We start from the raw sequence: 19,808 nt of genomic DNA, 5'->3' as shown, positions 1-19,808 counted from the left end.
TGGCCTGGTCTAGGGCAACGACCACATGGTTGTGTCAGACGAAATCTGGCAGAGGTGAAACTGGGCCTCCACTTGGCCGAACCAGGTCTCCAGCTCCTGAACCCAGAATTCAGGCAGTTTCACGGCTATAGCGCTGATCTCAGACTCGCTCATGATGGGTTCAAAAATGTTTGAACCAGTCAAGATCACCAATTGTTGAGCTCAGTGAGCAGACTAGTTTATTGCAGGCTGCTGGGCTGTACTTATACTCCCAGCCCTGACCTGGCTGAGAACTGCGCTGGAGGGCGGTGACGTCACCCGGGCGTCACGTGGTCCCCAAGCGCGGGTTTCTGAGTCCCGAGCTGGAAGGAAGGGAAACCTCCGACGGTGCCATTTTGGGCGGCTGCCCCGCCGCATGGCTTACAAGCAGGGCCGGTTCGCCTGCCTTGTGGTCAGCCGCCACAGTCTTAACATTTGGTGAACTTCCCCAAATGATTTAAAAAAACCATCAAAATGCAGGAGGAGCTCAGCCTGTCTTTTCACCATCTATAGGAGACAAGGATATATTGCCAACATTTTGGGCCTGAGTCCTTCTTTAAGGAATAAACTGAATAAGCCAAAGGCAGGACGTCTCAGAATTTAAACAATGGAGAAGGAATCCAGACCAACAAATGGTGTTAATTGGATGTGATAAGGGAAGAGGTAAGAATTTACCTTGTCTGTGCAAAATGGAGAGATGGAGAGAGGATGGGCCAATGGGGAAAGAAGGGGGTTGGTAGGGGATGATTGGGAATTGAAAAGGGGTGCCATTGAGAGATCCATGCTATTGTGGCGGTCAAAGCTAAGGTGTTTAACAAAGCAAATACCCATTCTGCATCCAGTCTCTTTGATGTAGAGGAGACTGCCCATTTCAATTCCCCATCCCATTCCCTTGTTAATATGTCTGTCCATGGTTTCATGCACTGCCAAACTGAAACCAAGCTGAAATTGGAGGAACAACATTTCATCTATCTACTGGGCAATCTCCAACCAGAAGACATTAATATCAATTTCTCTGGCTTTTGTTAAACCCCCACCACATCCCCCTACCCTTCCCCAGTCATCTCTCCCTATCTCGTCTCTTCATTCCCTGTCTCCCTTAACACAGGCATGATAAATTCTTACTTCTTCCCTTATCATATCCAATTAACACCTTTTGTTGGTCTGGATTCCTTCACCATTGCTTGAATTCTGTGTCTTTCTGAGATTTCCTTCTTCTGGCTTATTCTGCTTATTCCTTGAAGAAGGGCTCAGGCCTGAAATGTCAGTAATATATATCTTTGTCTCCTATAGATAGTGAAAAGATGGGCTGAGTTCCTCCAGCATTTTGGTGTGTTGCTACTACAATCACAATGTCTGCAGACTTTTGTGTTTCACTTCCCCAAGTAATACCATTTCCCTCTGTTTCAAAGCATACGTTAAACTTATGTCAATCATAATATTAACATTATGCAACTTACATTTTAGGAAGTCTCGAGTTTCAATGTTCTCAATAACCAACACACTTCCTTATATATCTCAGTGTGTACCATAATGAGTCTTTAACTTCCCTTCTGACTGCCATGGAGTGACATTGAGAAGGCCGTCCCAGGAGCTGACTGTCTACATTTACTGAATCTAGGGCATCTGGATGCTGGGGTTTGGTGATGGGAGAGACAGGGTGCTGTGGGGTGCTACTGGGTGACCAGTCCACCAGCCAAACCTTTCATATTTATGCTGTTAACTCCTCTCAGTTAGAGCTTGGGATGATACAATGGGCTTCAGGACTCTTCCATCAGAGAAAGTGAAAATGTTCCTAGAAGTCAGAATTCTGCAAATCTTGCTGAGAAGAGGCATTTGTTTGCAGTTTGGCTTGGCCTCTCAGGTTTCCAAATAGCTTTCTGACTCAATGTGCTGCTTCAGGTGGCAATAATGGCCCCTTGTGATGTGGCAACAGAGGCAGATAGTTTGGTGTGGTGTGGAGGTCCTGCAGTCTGAATGGAGACAATTTTGTGTGGGAAGTATGGCTTCAATGTGGGTAAGTGGTGGAGATGTAACATGATAGAAAATGGATCTGAAACCAGGGAAGAAAGAGCTCAAGAGAAATGGCCAAGCCCCAGGTGTGTCTTTAAAGCACAAGAGAGAGGGCAAAACTGGAGAGAGAGAGAGAGTGAGAGAGAGAGAGAGAGAGAGAGAGAGAGAGAGAGAAGAGGGGTTGGGGGGGAGGGGGGGGGGCGGAGAGGGAGCATGAGAGAGGGAAGGAAAAAAGAAAGACATAGCAATAATTTTAATTGCATTAAAACTGATGAGAGATTTGATTTTAAGTTTAAAACAATATGTGCGCTGGATGACAGTATGATTTTTAATATGAATTGTGAAGTGTGAATGACATTTAAAACATACAGACCTGTCAATTCTCAAAGTTGTGCGTGACGAATTTCCCCATGTATTCTTCTCATTGTTTATATGTAACCAAGTAACAATAACAAATCTCATAGTTGAATTGTCAACTCCTCAGCAAAGGCAGGAAGCATTAGATGCTGCACTGAATATATCCCATTGGCTCACTCCTCCAAGCCACTTACTAATCAAGCCCTGCTATGAGATTAAATGAGTAGGGAATTGCCCGGGTGAGAGTTAATTGTTGGAAAGCAAAGACAAACACTTCAGTTGCTGGAAATAAACATAGAGAGTGAAGTAATCATTAACTGTCTCCACTCTCCAGATCAGCCATTCACAACTGGGGCCCTATGGCCCCACCTAGGGGCAACAGTACCTAAAGTGAAATTCTTAACAACGGGGGGGGGGGGGGGGGGGGGGCAAGGTGCTTGGGGGTAGGAGAAAAGAACAGAAACCAACTAACCTTGACTGCCGCGACACATTGGGGTGCCTGAGCTCTTGAGGAATTGGTGGGATCACCGAATGACTGTATTGAAATCGACAAGAAATTGACTACCAGAGAGATGGTCATTGAGGAAAAGATGGTGGCTGAATTGCCCATATGGGTAGCAGTTGCCCATGGGTAGCAATTGCCTCTGTTGCCAGGTCTCGTCGTTTCCTGGGTGCTGTTTGTAGAAGTCGGAAGGAAACTATCAGGACCAAGATACAGTGTCAAATTTGGCAGCCGACAAATATGCTGTTCACCACTTCTGCTCTGTCCATGACTCACACGATTCCAGCTATACCAGAAACAGGGGTAATTCTGTTGGGTTGTTATAGACATGATGTGCACGAAGTGCTGCCATTTGTTGCTCCAGCTACTCTCTGGGGGCAGCTGTGAGTGCCTCTAGCTGCACTGCAGAGGTCATGGCAAGTCGAGAGTGAACACCTGAAAGATTCCTACCAGGTGTCCTTGAACCCAAGGAGGAAAACTGTGGAGGAATCCCCATTTCCACACGTCTCTTTCAATAGGCTTTTCACTAGCCAGCCTGTGCCATCTCCTCAGCATCTGCGATGGCCTCCTGTCATTGAGGCTGTCATTGCCAAGCAGTTTTGCAATGTGAGATTCCTGGGACGGATGTCATATGGAAGGATGCTGCCTTGATTAACTAACACATCTTCTACTTTTGCAAGTAATCTGTCTGGGAAGTGCGCAGCAAACAAACTGAACGTAATCTTCTGACTTGTCATATTTAGTGAGGAGAAACTGCCTCAAGGATTGAAAACCATGCCTGTGTGTTATTTATGAAAAGGGAGGGGACTTCAAGCCTGACCTGTGCTTGATCATTTAAAATATCTTTGTGGTAGTATGGGATCCTATCACCTCTGTATATATTTGCATATAGTGCTAATGATTGGCTGAGAGCCGTAGCCACACCTATTGGCCAGGCCATAAGGTGCTGCACCTAACCAGATCCAGGTCTGGACTGGTTGACCTCGATGTACTATGCTCCAGTCTTTGGGTAATAAAAGCCTTGGTTTGAATCTACAAGTCTTTGAGTCATTCGATGCGCTACAATCTTCACAATGAATTATGTCACACGGGGGGGCACTAGATTTTATCATTATGTGAAGTCCCTCAATTTACCATACTCACTGGAAGAGATCAAAAGACTAACTAAAGAATGTCCTGTTTGTGCGGAGTGTAAACCACGCTACTACAAACCCTTCGCATTCACGTTGATTAAGGCATCTAGACCATTTGAACGCCTCAGCATGGATTTTAAAGGACCTCTACCTTCAAATAATAAAAGCCCAGTATTGGAATGATACTTGATTGGTCCTTGTCTATGGCATATCAATTTTATTAACAGGTGAATAATCATGGATACTTCCCTGAAACCTGGAAGACTCGCAATAGATCAAAATGCCACTTGAGCTGGAGAAATTTTTCACCACTGGCTCCAGTGTTTTGAAGCATACATGCAAGTGAACAATGTTGTGCAAGACGCAACGACAATGGACAATCTTGTGGCCCTCCTCGGAGAAGTGCCCTACTCCGTGCTCAGAGAGGCAGCTGTCTACCAGAATGCAGTGAATCTCCTCAGGACCTATTATGATATGCCACAGAACTCATTGTTCGCAAGACATCAGCTTCACATTCGAAAACAACAAGCAGAAGAGAGCGAAGATGCTTTCGTGCTTGCACTAAAAGGGCTATCCAGAGCCTGGGCTTATGCTGCTGTCACAGCCGAAGCTCACTGAGAGTCCTTAATGCTGGACACATTCATAAGTGGATTGGAATTGGGGTATATCAGGCAACGTTTACTGGAGACCCCGGCCTTGATCTTTAATGCTGCTCTGCAACAAGTGAAGGCCCTAAAGTCTACTCTACAAGGTGCTAAAGCTCTTGAGAAAGAGAGAGGTGCTGAAGCAGCACCCCCAAGATTCGCCCGTGGCGACGATCTGCTGCTGAGCACCACTAAACTGCAGCGTAAAACCCATTACAGAAAATGCTACTTGTGCGGTTTGGCGCTACATGTTCGCTCCCAGTGCCCCGCCCAGCAAGCCAATTGTGGGAAGCGAGGGCACTGGGCCAGAGCCTGCCATGCACGAGAATTCTTGCCTGGCTCTTGCCGTGAGCTGAAGAGTAAGAAGAAGAAGAAGCGCTTGAGTGCCACTGCTAAACAGGGGCACTGCCACAACACTGATCTGTTGACCTGGAGAGCGAATGATTCATCTAGCTCTTCTCCTTCTCCTTCTTCTGAAAGCATGTGGAATAGCGAACACCGATAAATCGCTGCCGCGGGGAGACCCTATTCTAGCTTCCATGAGGATTAATCAAGATGGATCTCATGATCTGCCACCTTGCATGATGAAAGTGGAGGTAAATGGGGAGCCAATTAACTGTTTGTTTGATTTGGGCAGTACAGACAGCTATATTCACCCTACGACTGCTAGCACCATAAATCTTACCTTATATCCATCTGTTAATAAAATTGATGTGCCATAGACAAGGATCAGTAAAGTATCATTCCAATACTGGGCTTTTATTAACAGATGAAAAGCCACCTCTAAACTGGCCAGTAGGAAAAGGTTATCCATCTGTTATACCAGTAGGGTGGAGTATCTCTCCAGCCATAGTCAATAGCAAGCCTCCTCCCCATTACATCATCACACACCCCAACTACCTCCATAATGCTTTTATCATCAGGCAATTCCATTCTTACTCAGAAGGTGCTGTGAACCAGTGAGGTCACTATGTGTTGTGGCTGCTTGATAGACAGCATATAAACAAATAAAAGTACAAACTCAATTGTCTTCAACATAAAAATTGTGTTGACATTTTATTTTCAGAATTGCAGAATCCTCTCTTGCCACACCCCTGCCTTTCCAATTTGCTTTAAGCCTCCAGGTGATGTAAGTAGGCAACTGCGACAACCTTCAATTACGATGTCATCCAAAGTGGATGAACAGATCTAGAGAAATACTGTTCGGAATTCAGTTTAAATGCAAGAGCAGCACAGTGGTACAGCCACAAGTGATCAGTCAGAATCAGAATAAGGATTTATTGTCTTGAACAGGTCACGATCTTCATTGATTTGTGTCATCCACACAGTGCAAATATTTCTATAAACTGCATTTCAAAAAAAATAAAAGTAGTGCAAGAAAAAATAAGTGTGGTAATGTCTGTGATTCATTGTTCATTCAGAAATCTGACGGCAATGGGGAAGAAGCTGTCCTTGTGTTGCTGAGTGCTCGTCTTCAGCCTCAGGTGCCTTTTTCCTGTGAGTAGCAGAGTGAAAAAGGCATGGCCTGGGTGGTGGGGGTCCTTGAAGATAGAGGCTGCTTTCTTAAGACAGCACCTCTTGTAGATGTCCTGGATGGAATGAAGACTGTTTTTCCTTCCTGCCCTGAGCATTAGCACCTCCATATTACACAGTATTGCAACGAGATGGAATGCTCTCCAGTGTACACCTGGAGAAGTTTTCAAGAGTCTTCGGTGACATACCAAATCTCCTCAACTCCTCATGTGAGCTGGTGAGCCTTCTTAATGATTGCATCAACTTGGAAGCCCCAGGATAGATTTTCAGAGATGTTGACATCCAGGAATTTGAAGTTCTTAATCCCCTCCACTGCTGACCCCTAGATGAGGATTTGTTACATGTTCTCCTGATTTCCACCTGAAATCCTCAATCAACTCCTTGGTTTTGCTAACATTGAGTGCAAGGTTGTTATTATGACACCACTCAACTATCTCCCTGCTGTATGCTTCCTCATTGTAGTCTGATTCTGCCGACAACCATGGTGCCATTGGCAAATTTGTAGACAGCATTTGAATTGTGCCTAGCTACAAAGTCATGGGTGAAGAGCGAATTGAGCAGTGAGCTAAGCATTCATTCTTGAGGTGTGCCTGTGTTCATCGTCAGTGAAGAGGAGATGCTGTTTCCAAGTTGTACTGTCTGTGGTCTTCCAATGAGGATGTCAAGGATTCATTTGCAGAGGTGGGTGTAGAAGCCCAAGGCTTGGAGCTTGTTGACCAGCATTGATGGAATACTGCTGTGGAATACTGAGCTGTAGTCATTGAAGAGTTACCGGATGTCTAGGTGATCCAGAGCTGAGTGGAGGGTTCAGTCTTGATGTCAGCTGCTGAACCCATGGTGTTCATATGTTCTTCCTGAAACCAAGTGGATGTTCTTCAGGAACTCAGGTTTCCTCACAGATTCCAAATGTGTGCCATAGATAATTGTTTTCATTTTGTAAATTTCATATATAGCAGGGTAACTGGCCTTTCCGGCCCACAAGCCCATGCTGCCCAAATATACCAGGTAATCTACAAACCCCATATGTTTTTGAAGGGTAGGAGGAAACTGGAGCATCCAGACATGGATAGCATGTTTAAGCTGCTTATGGAGAGTGGCTGCATTTGAACCTGGGTCACTAGCACTTTAATGGATTTACATGAACTGCTATGCTAGCCATGCTTCCCTGATTAATAGGTGGCAGAAGAATTGGGAGAGTGTTGGTCAGCCGAGGAGGACTGAGAGAGAGAGAACATTTTCCAGGGAAATAAGGGGATGAATGTGCTTCATAGGAGCCAGCATATACTTAATGGAGCCAAATGGCTTCCTTCTATGTTGGATGGGCAAAATAACAAAATATGTTAAGCTCATTCAAGATGCAAGAAAGGTTCAGTGTTTGGTGTGAACAGTAAGTTGAGATAAATAAGGTGACAAAGTGTTGCGTAGCAACCAAGAAAACAATGCAAGTTCAGTGCCATTGACCCCTATAAGTGGTGTCTCAGGGAACAGCATTCCTAAAAGCTGATTGATGTGAGGAGACAATGATGGTCGCTCTCTAGGCCAGTGAAGTTTTGCAGTCTAGAATGACAGAAAATGGAAAGTAAAAAGTTGATGTTGCACTATTACGGATACCATTGGAACAGTGTAATGCTATGGATTGTGTATGTTAATCGGCTTGGGCTGGCCCCTCCCTGATGACACTCTCACCTGGGCTCCTCCACTGGGAACCAGGCAATAAAGGTAGGGCCACCTTTCCCTTCCCTGCAGTTCCCTAGTTTGGATCCGGGCCAGCTCGTCTTCTGTGCAATAAACCCTATCGCTCCCCTCATTCTTTGTCATTGCAATTATTGGGACAACTGATAGTGCCCAATAGACATACTTTTACACTGCAATCATGTCTACAGCACAAACCAAAATCTTGATAGAAGGTCAGAGCTGCAAGTTACTACTGTGTGCAATTTGCAGAACTACTAGTTAAACTTATTTTCAATGCTGAAGCATTCTTCTTTTCACTGTTATCAGGATGAAGTTTGAGGCCTTGGTTTTACTTCACTATGCCAAGATTTAATAACTTGGAGGGACACCAATTCTCTTTCACAGGAGAGGAACATTTGTAATTATATAACATAGCTCTCTATCTTCATGGGGCTACGTTGTCTCAATTTGCTATTTTGAATATCTCTCAGTAAATATCAAAAGAGCATGCATTTATACCAGGCCAGATGCAGATGAGATTCAGTTAAAAAAAAAGAACCAACTGGAAAGTTATGATCACAATGTTATCTTGATAAATTAAAAACCCTTGGGATACCAATAAAGAAAACACTTTGAGTGCAATGATTTTATCTTTTGTTGAAAATACTTATTTTGGTCTGACCTACCTTTGTTTTCTTGCATATGCCAATGTATTATACATTTTGCTTAGTGGTTTCATATAACAGTTCCAGTAAATTTCCCTTTTAAATACAGATGACTCAAACTCACATTGTATCTCATCATCCTTCTTATAAAACTGGTCTGTGTACAGGCATGCCTGAATGCAGGTATGTTTTCCGCTTGGTCAGATCCAAAGTTGAAATCATATACAGACCTTATCAAAGACAACCATTACTGTAAAGACAGATCTGATAACTGGTAAAGTATTCATCTCACATAAATACTCAAAGGAAGTTAATACAAAAATCCAAATCTTGAGCAAAATGTCACATTCACCTCCACAATGAGATGGATCACTTGGCATCTTCCCTTTGGAATTCTTTTTCAATTAGACAAGACCACCTTTTAGCCCATCGAGTCTGATCTGCTATTCAAATCAGGGCTGATGCAGTGTATTCACATTTCTTTAACTCTAAATAGCTTTGCATTAATTTTTCAATCTTCATTTGCCCTCCACTATATGATTTATTGCCCATGAGATGCTACACCAAGGATAACTCCATTTTCTCTTTGAGTTCTTGATCTGATAACCAAATATTCCATGTAGGCCAGCTTTCCTGATCCAGATGACCACCGCCAACCTCTCCACACCATGTTATGCCCTTTCTTCCATACTGCCTGCCTCACTCAAATAATCTCATAAATTCCCCTTACGGTTCCACATACAACCACAGTCACAGAGAAACTTCTAGGACCCTCAATGTCAACTCCAAGATATTAGTACTTGGAAGTGCCACTGCTATCTGTCACTACCTAAGTGAAAGAAATATAAGATTTTTTTGATATTAGAATTTACATCATATTGTGCATTGCATGCAAATATTTTTGATCATTTTATTGACAAAACATACAGCATTTCATAGAAATTTACAGTTCAGAGAACTGTTCATCCTACTACAGAGGAGTGTGGAAGGATTTAAGAATGGGATGTTCAAGAAATCAAGAGGAAATGAGAGAGTAGTAACTCAGGATGGGGAAGCAAAGCCTTCAAAAAAAAGTCTGATTGACAAAGGCAGAAAATGTAAATGAAACTATATAAGCCAGAGCAAATCCATTGTGTGTAAAAACAAAAAAAATACTCAAAGATTAACTGTCTTTATTCAAATATAGTAAGATAGATACATTGACAGCATGGAGAATAATGTGGGTATGATCTATTATCATTATTTGAATGGGAATAGAAAAGATGTTGAGGTCATAATAGATCAACCATGATTGTATTGAATGGCAGTGCTAGTGCCCTTCTCCCATTTCTACTTCCTTCTGTTCTTGTGTTCTTGATGCCCAAGGAAGCCAAAGATGGTATTAGGTTAGTTCCACTACTGATCTCACAGTCTGTAGCCTTATAGGATGCAGCATGCAAGTGATCACCCAGGTGTATTTTACAAATGAGGAAAACATTTATCTCCTCCACCCTTTGGCCACGCATATCACAGTCCCACTTTATGATGTGTGAATGCACTCCTCTACTTCCCTCTAACCAATAGATTTGCCTATATCCCCTAGTTACTGACCTCCCTGTATAGGTACTTCTTCCACACCAAGTCTCAGCCTTGCATGTTTTTATACATGTCAATTACATTTATCTTCAGCTTCCTTTGTTCCAAAGAGAACAACTGCAGACTGGACAGTCTCTGCCAGCATCAACTTGTATCTCCTCTGTTGACCTCTCCAGTGCTATCACCCGCTTCACACAGTATGCTGAACAGAATTGTATGTTGTACTCAAGGTGTGGACTATCTTGTGCCTTACACAATTCATGCACAACTTCTATGATCTTGTACTCTTTGCCTTGCCCAATATCGACAAGCCATCCACATTGCTTCTCAACCACTTTAAATTTTAATTTTAAACTTGATATAAAATTGTAACAGGCCATTTTGATCCACCAGTCTATGCCGCCATATTTACATCCAATTAACTTACACCCTGTTACAATTTGAATGATGGGAGAAAACTGGAGCCCCCAGGGAAAACCCATGCAGACACGGAGAGAACGTCCAAACTCCTTACGGGTAGTGTGGGAATTGAACTCCAATTCCAATCACCAGTGCTGTAAAGGTGTTAGCGCTAACTGCTACGCAAACTGTGTTACTCCATGTTGTGTGATGTACATGCCCTACAATTCCTCATTTACTCCATGCTCCTCCACATCCACATATATCATCAATTCTCATGCCGTTTATTTTTCCTAGATGAGTTATTTTGCACTTCACCAAATGGATTTCGTTAGTACCCCCCAAATGACATCTTCTCATTTGAATATCATACTGTTTGTTTCATCCTCTGAAACCCCATGCTGTTGGTAACCCCCAGTTCCATTATTATTAGTATTAAGACTTTGTATTTCTTTTTGACATTCTCCGAACTCTTTTTTTTCTTTCCTTGATATATTTTGTGGGGGAGAGTGTGTTGATGGGGGGAGATGGAAGGGAGGGAGGGATTTTTAAAAAATATTTCTGTCTACACACACCACAGCTGTATTTTTTTTTCCTTACAGCTTTATTGAACATGAATGTGGTTTTAAAATACTTAAATAAAATATTCAAAACAAAAAGAAGTATATAAAGTGGAGGTAGATAAATAATTGAAAGATCAGGAGGATATGGAAAATTTTAAATTTATATCAAGTAAAATTTAGTTGTACAGAACAGTAACAGGCCCTTTTGGCCCACGAGGCCTTGTACAACAATTAACTTACAATCCCCGGGTATTTTGAAGAACGGGAGGTAACTGGAGCACCCAAAGGAAATTCAACCTGGGTTGCTTGTGCTGTCACCACTCAGTTCACTTTGGCTTGGCTTCGCGGACGAAGATTAATGGAGGGGTAATGTCCACGTAAGCTGCAGGCTCGTTTGTGGCTGACAAGTCCAGGCTGTCATAACATTGTGCTATTAACAAAGAATACCTGGGGTAAAACATCTCTGATATTGTTGAATGATGAGACAAGCGTGAGGAATTGAGTTGACTGCTTCTGCTTTGTTTCTTGTGTTCCAAGTTTCCCTTCAGCTGCCGTGACTCTCAAAGAATTAGGAAACTAGCCAGCCTGATATGAGCCATCAGGGCAGGATACACTGCCTTGAAATAGCTAGTTACCTCCTCAAATTGGTTTGGCCAGCAACTCTATGACCTGCTTCAGTTAAACTCAAGTTAGTACAAGTGGAACTTGGAGAGGGGAAAAAATGATATCAGGTGTGTCAGTATTTCAGTGGAACAAAGGGAACTACAGGGGTATGAGAGAGGAACTGGACCAAGTTGACTGGAAAAGTAAGCTAGATGGCAGGATGGCAGAATAGAATTGGTTGATATTTCTACAAGAAATAAAGAATCCTTTTCCTTTATTCTAAGGAAAAGGAAAACGATGAATGGGGAAATGACACAGATGTGGATAACAAGAGAGGTTAAAGCTAAAACAAAAGCAAAAGGGATGGCCTATAGGGTAGTAAAAATTACTGGAAAAGACTGGGAAATGTTTAAAAACATAGAGAAGGCACTTTCAGGTGGCAAATTGCCCCACTTGTAAAGCCGCATATTTTGGCAAAATGCGGCTGTGGGAAGGCCACGTGAATGTGCAGGAGGCGCCCGCAAGTCAAGCTTGGTAACCCTCCTCCAAGAGGGATAATCGCCGCAGCAGTGTCCACCCCAGCCATCGGAATGCAGCTGCCTAAAAGCTGCTGCGTTCGGATGACCGTCAGCTGGCCAGCACCTGACAGCTCCTCTCCCAGTCCCCACACTGCCAGGCAGCCAGCGTGGGCTCTCATCGTGCTGGATAACCTGGAAGTTCACCGCCAGGTTGGATCGGCGGTAAAGGCTAATGTTGTGTTGACATTCATTTCAAAGGGGATTGTGTACAAGAATAAGGAGGTGTTGATGAGACTATAGGGCACTGGTGAAACCTCATTTGGAATACTGTGTGCAGTTTTGGGCCCCATAATCTTAGAAAGGATATAGCAAGGTTGGAGAGCGTACAGAGGAAGTTTACCAGAATGATTCCAGGAATGAGAAGGATAACATATGAGGAACACTTAGTGGCTCTTGGACTCTATTCATTAGAATATAGAAGAATGAGAGGGGATCTCATAGAAACATTTTAAATAATGAATGGATTAGACAGATCCATTGTCCTGTTGGGTAATTCCAGGACAAGAGAGCACAGTCTTAGAATTAAAAAGAACCAATTTACAACAGAGATGAGGAGAAATTTCTTTAGCCAGAGAGTAGTGGATTTGTGGAATTTGTTGCCACATGCATCTGTGGAGGCAGGATCTTTGGTGGAATTTAAAGGGGAATTGATAGACATCTAATTAGTCAGGGTATCATGGGAGATGAGGACAAGACCAGAACTTGGAACTAGATGGGAGAACAGTTTAACTCAGAAAGGTTTCACGGAGCAGACTTGATGGGTCAAATTGCCTGCTTCTGTTCCTTTTCCTTGTGATCTTGTGAGATTGTTAAGGTCCTAAACATCTTTCCTGAACCTGAAGACATAATTCAAAAATGTACCAGGGGTGTAGGTTAATGGGGTGTAAATTGGGTGGCACAGACTTGTGGGCCAAAATGGCCTGTTACAGTGCTGTGTGTCTGAATAAGTAAGTGCTAAGGAAATAAAGTTCCTTTGATTTGGTCATGTTAATGGGTAGGTCAACACAAGAAAAATGATGTTTATTGTCATATACATATGCTCCAAAAGTCTTAATTGCTGCAGCTGAACACATACTTTATTTTTAAAAACTATAATAATAAACTTAATGAATTAACAATAGGCCATACATAAAAATTAGACGGATAATAATTTTTACTTATCAATGTGGTCTGAGAGGAGAGGTAAGATTTTGGCCTTAATATCGGCAAGATTATTGAACCTTCCCTGAGACAGTAGACATTTTATACTTTGTGATTTAAGGTTGTTGAGCTCTTTATTTACCACTCCCGTCTGAATGTAAAGGAGTTGTAATCTAAAACAAGGTTAGAATACAAAACTCAGGCAGCTGCACTTTTATTGGGCACCTACTAGAAGAAACAAAAACTGCAACTGCAGGAAATCTTGAACAAACAATGAGCTACTGGAGGTAATCAATGAGATGAACAGTATTCATGGGTAGGAATGGTTAGACACCCTTTTATCAAAATTGTATAGGAAGAAGCGATATCATGTCAAGGGAGAGGGGGCAAGTAGCTGGAGAGGGGTAAGAGGTGATTGAGTATTCGACAGAAGGTGTGAGAAATGGAAAGACAAGTAGAGCAAGAGATCACTGGGGAGGGGCAGAATTCAATAGAAAAGAAAGATCAGGAGTAGATAAAGAAGAGATGCAAACAATGGAACCAGATAGAGGTGAGAGTTAGCCAATTTTTTTCCAAAAATATACTTTTATTTCCAAAACAAGAAAACCATTCAAGACTTTTTACATTCATTATCTTCTTCCATCCTTGTGACCAACAATATTGTCAGTGTAAACAAACAGAAATCGAGGCCAGAAAGTACATAGCCCATAAACTGTTGGAATGTTTTGACTGCGTTCCATAGACCAAATGATTTACAATGCTGTACTCACATGTTCCTCCAGCACGATGCTGTTCACAAACCTCTGACCATCTTTTCTCAATGGTCCTTTTCAAGTTGTACGATGCCCCTCAAAGACTTGTGTTCGACAGGAATGGATGAAGCTGGCATATATCAATGGTCCATGTTCTGTGTTAGAGCTAAAATCAGAGAACTGGTTGCCTTTTTGCCATTTGGGCAATGCATTGCCCGTCTTGCACTATTGTACAAAGCCAGGCTGAACGGTCAGTGAAGATTTGTCATCTCCTACTGCATTGGACTTTGTTTTGTAGCAAGTCATGTAGGCCCTGCTACCAGTCATGTAGGCCCTGCTACCAGTCATGTAGGCCCTGCTACCAGTCATGTAGGCCCTGCTACCAGTCATGTAGGCCCTGCTACCAGTCATGTAGGCCCTGCTACCAGTCATGTAGGCCCTGCTACCAGTCATGTAGGCCCTGCTACCAGTCATGTAGGCCCTGCTACCAGTCATGTAGGCCCTGCTACCAGTCATGTAGGCCCTGCTACCAGTCATGTAGGCCCTGCTACCAGTCATGTAGGCCCTGCTACAGGTGTCAGGTATCCCTCAAGCTTTCCATTTTCATCCAGAAACTCCATTTTGCCCGGGAGATGGCTTTCTGCAGGTCAAACCTGCTCATTATATATAGTGATCTGGATCTCTGGATTTAAATGCCTGTGATCTGGCTCTCAGCAGGTTCCTGATTTTATTGTTCATCCAGGGATTCTGGTTGGGGAAAACCCTGAATAATTTGGTGGGACACACTCATCCACAGCAGTTTTGATAAAGTCTGTGACAGTTTGGTGTAATCATTCAGATCCTCAGCTGAGTTCTGGAATAACACCCAAATTCCCTGATTCGAAGAAGCCCTGCAAACATTCTTCAGCCTCCTGCGACTACCTTCGAGCTGTCCTGATCTACAAAGCCTCCCTTTTTAGGTAATGTCTGCATGAAGAGCACATGATGATCCAACTGGGCAACATGCAGGCTCAGGAAAGAATGGTAAACCTTCCTTATCTTGGTGCAGTAGTGATCGAGTGTGCTGGGACCTCTGGTAGAGCAGGTTACATGCTGGTGGTAGTCAGGCAGAGTTTTCTTGAGACAGGGTCTCTGACTAAGATTTGTAGTATGTCAGGGTGAGTGGTCTCTTGTTTACTGATGACATCATGCAGCTCTGCAAGTACTTGACATCAGGTGGGATACAAACTCCAGGGAAAATCACCGATGATAGTGGTCTGCATTTAATTAAGATTTTCTCTACAGCAGTCGAGCATAAGTCAACATAACCCTAATGTCCGTGCACCAGCCAGTAGAAATGAAAAAGCACGCACACTGCTCCCTCTCCCTTTTCCAGAATCAGAGTTCTGATCCAGTCTATGAATGATGAAACTGTCTGGTCAGATAGTGGTGTGCTCTGTTAGCCAGGTCTCAGTGTAGCAAAACAACTAAGATTTGTCTCATCTGTCTCTGATAAAGGATCCTTTCCCACAGATCATCAGCTTTATTCTCTAGTAACTGAACATTTGCCTTTAATATGGCCAGTGGGGAGATCTGAGCCCCTGCATTTCAGTCTTGTTAGGATCCCTGCCCTCACACCACATTTCTGACCTCTACCTTGCTGGTGGCCTGTTGCTTTAAGGCCTCTAACTTTCAGTTAGACTCAGCCATAACCTGGAAGATTTTTAAGATCATTATTGCACAGCAGCCGGTCATTGAGAACAGGACTGCATGGTGCCGATTTCAGTGAAAGATTCTTAGCGATTGACTATGTTTAAGGTAAATTTAACTGTAAAGAGAGTAAGAGTTTCTGCAGCCCGCAGGAAGTCGCCGTGGGTTGGTGCACCATTTTTGCAGTGTCCAGAAGGTAAAGATATACAACCAACATTTCAGGCCTGAGTACTTCAAGGAAATCCAAAAACTTTATTTACCCTGCTCCTACTCAGATTGTGCAATAAGCACTTTACAGATGGTTATCTTTCAGATCACTTTAAAGTAATGAGAACAACTTTTTCCCCAACACTAATCTTGCAGATGCAACCAGTATAGGCATAAAGGGTGGGTGGATGAGAAATAACTGGATTTATGCTAGCAAGCTGAGTCATAATTCTCAATGACAGATCTGCAAAACTAATTTTACATCATTTTCTTCATCCAATGAAAACAGTCCAGACAATTTTTAAAGCAATGAAAATTATTGCTTTTAAATTGGTTTATAAATTTTTGGCTTTCATCTTAATCATACCTATAATTCAATTCTTATTATTTTGCTTTTAGACAGTGACTATTTTGATAACAAACCAAGTCTCTGAATATAATCTGCATCTATTATTTGCTGACTTGCCCTCTGTCCTAAAGTTTTAATCTGATTAGCTGCCCATTATGCCTGACAACATCACATCCCTGGCATCTCAAAACTTGTGACACTTCCAAGACAGGGATAAATAGCAGTAAAATCAGCCAGGGCTGAACTCTGCTGTGCAATCCAGAAGGCAAAGAGAGTTACACACTGAGGATCCACAGACAGCTGTGGACTGGCAAGGGATCAGGACCATAACTGATCATAAGCTTGTGAATTAAAAACAATTATGCCTCCCTTCCTGATAGACTGGACATTTTCTATGCAAGGTTTTGAGGAGAACAGAATGACACTGAAGAAAGCCCCAGGTTCCCCTGATAAACAAGCTCACTGCATAGCCACAGCTCAAGTGAAAAGAACCCTATCCAAGGTGAACCCAAAAGGCAAGGGGACAAGATGAAATATCTGGTCAGGTACTGAAGGAGTGCAAAAACCAATTGGTGGAAGAGGTCTTTATGGATATCTTCAACACCTCACTGCAGCTGTCCATCATTTCATCAGGTTTCAAGGCAGGTACCAAGGAGAGTGACAATAACAGGCCTCAATGACTATCACTCCATGACACCGACCTCTACCATTATGAAATGCTTTGAGCATCCAGTGATTAAGTGCATGAAAGCACACCTCCCAGAGACACTGGACTAATTTTTAAATTTGCCTATAGAAGAAACAGTTCCACTAATAATGCCTTTTCCTCTAGTCCATCCTGATCCACTTGGAGAATGATGTCTCAAAATACATAACCAAATTAAAAGGAAGAAACTACTAAATTTACTGAAAAAGGAAAAAATTGATATAGCATTTGTCCAAGAAACACACTTAACTGAATTGGAGCACAAGAAATTAAAGAGAGATTGGGTAGGACATGTAACAGCAGCATCGTATAATTCAAAAGCAAGAGGAGTGGCTATACTAATTAGTAAAAATGTGCCATTTAAAATAGAAGAGGAAATAATAGATCCAGCAGGGAGATATGTTATGATAAAATGTCAGATATATTCGGAGTTTTGGAATCTACTTAATGTATATTCACCACCTAACGAAGAAGATCAAAAGTTTATGCAAGATATCTTTTTGAAGGTAGCTAATACGCAAGGGAACATACTAATAGGAGGGGATTTCAACCTGAATTTGGATCCAAATATGGATAAAACGGGGAAAAAAATTAACAGAAAGAACAAAGTAACCAAATTTATAATTAAATCAATGCAAGAAATGAAACTTTTGGATATATGGAGGAAACAAAACCCAAAAGAAAAGGAATACTCATACTACTCGGCTAGACATAAAACATACTCAAGAATAGACCTATTTTTGTTATCAGCTAGTATGCAGGATAGAGTAAGAAAAACAGAATATAAAGCGAGAATACTATCGGACCATTCACCCTTAATATTGACAGTAAAGCTAGAGGACATCCCTCCAAGAATGTATAGATGGAGATTAAACCCCATGCTACTTAAAAGACGAGATTTTAGAGAATTTATTGAAAAACAATTAAAAATGTATTTTGAAGTAAATACGGAATCAGTGGAAGATAAGTTTATACTATGGGATGCAATGAAAGCATTCATTAGAGGGCAAATAATAAGTTATGTAACCAAGATGAAGAAGGACTATAATCAGGAAACAGAGCAGTTGGAAAGGGAAATAGTAAACATAGAAAAAAAATTAGCAATGAAGGAAGATACAACTAAAAGAAGAGAATTGGCGGATAAAAAAATAAAATATGAAACATTACAAACATATAAGGTAGAGAAGAATATAATGAAGACAAAACAGAAATATTATGAACTAGGTGAAAAAACGCACAAAATCCTAGCATGGCAGCTTAAGACAGAACAAGCTAAGAAAATGGTATTGGCATCAAGGAAAAAAGACAAACAAATTACATATAATCCAAAAGAAATTAAGGAAAACTTTAGAGAATTCTATGAACAATTATACCGAACTGAAAATGAAGGGAAAGAAGGGAAAATAGATGAATTTTTGACTAAAATTGAACTACCAAAACTACAAATAGAGGAACAAAATAAATTAACAGAACCATTTGGAACAGTAGAAATACAAGAGATAATAAAAAAATTACCAAATAATAAGACACCAGGAGAGGATGGATTTCCAATAGAATTCTACAAAACATTTAAAGACTTATTAATTCCGCCCCTCCTGGATGTAATCAACCAGATTGATGAAACACAAAGCTTACCAGATTCATGTAAAACAGCAATAATTACAGTAATACTAAAACAAGGGAAAGATCCACTCTCACCAGCGTCATATAGACCAATATCTTTGCTAAACACAGATTATAAGATAATAGCTAAACTATTAGCAAACAGATTAGCAGAACAGGTACCGAAAATGGTAAATTTAGACCAAACTGGATTTATCAAAAAAAGACGCACAACAGACAATATTTGTAAATTTATTAACTTAATTCATGCAGTAGAAGGAAATAAAGCACCTGCAGTAGCAGTTGCTTTAGACACAGAGAAGGCCTTCGACAGAGTAGAATGGAATTATTTGTTCAAAGTATTGAAAAAATTCAGTTTACCGGAGAAGTATATTAATTGGATTAAAGCATTATATAAGGGACCGTTAGCGAAAGTGACAGTAAATGGACATGTATCAAAGCAATTTAACTTAAGCAGGTCAACGCGGCAGGGATGCCCACTATCACCTTTATTGTTTGCGCTAGCTATAGAACCACTAGCAGAATTGATAAGAATAGATAACAATATAAAAGGAATAAAAATAAAAGACAGGGAATATAAAATCAGTCTATTTGCGGATGATGTTATAGTGTACTTAACAGAACCAGAACTATCAATAAAAGAATTATATAAGAAATTGAAGGAATATGGAGAAGTGTCGGGTTACAAGATAAACGTAAATAAAAGTGAAGCAATGCCTATGAATAATGCGGATTTCTCAAAATTTAAGAAGGAATCTCCATTCAGATGGCAAATGCAGGCAATAAGATACCTAGGTGTACAAATAAACAAAAATCTAGGCCAATTATATAAACTCAATTATAATCCACTAATGAAAATATTACAGGACGATTTAGAGCATTGGAAAGATCTACCACTAACACTGATAGGAAGGATAAACTGTATTAAAATGAACATCTTTCCAAGGGTATTATACTTATTTCAGGCATTGCCAGTACAACTGACAGAAAAATTCTTCAAAGAGTTAAAGAAAATAATAAGGAAATTTTTATGGAGAGGGGGGAAACCGAGGATAGCACTAGATAAATTAACAGAATGGTATAAA

Source organism: Narcine bancroftii, chromosome 5, assembly GCF_036971445.1.
Source record: "Narcine bancroftii isolate sNarBan1 chromosome 5, sNarBan1.hap1, whole genome shotgun sequence".
NCBI classification, from domain to species: domain Eukaryota; kingdom Metazoa; phylum Chordata; class Chondrichthyes; order Torpediniformes; family Narcinidae; genus Narcine; species Narcine bancroftii.
This window is presented reverse-complemented; position numbering follows the sequence as displayed.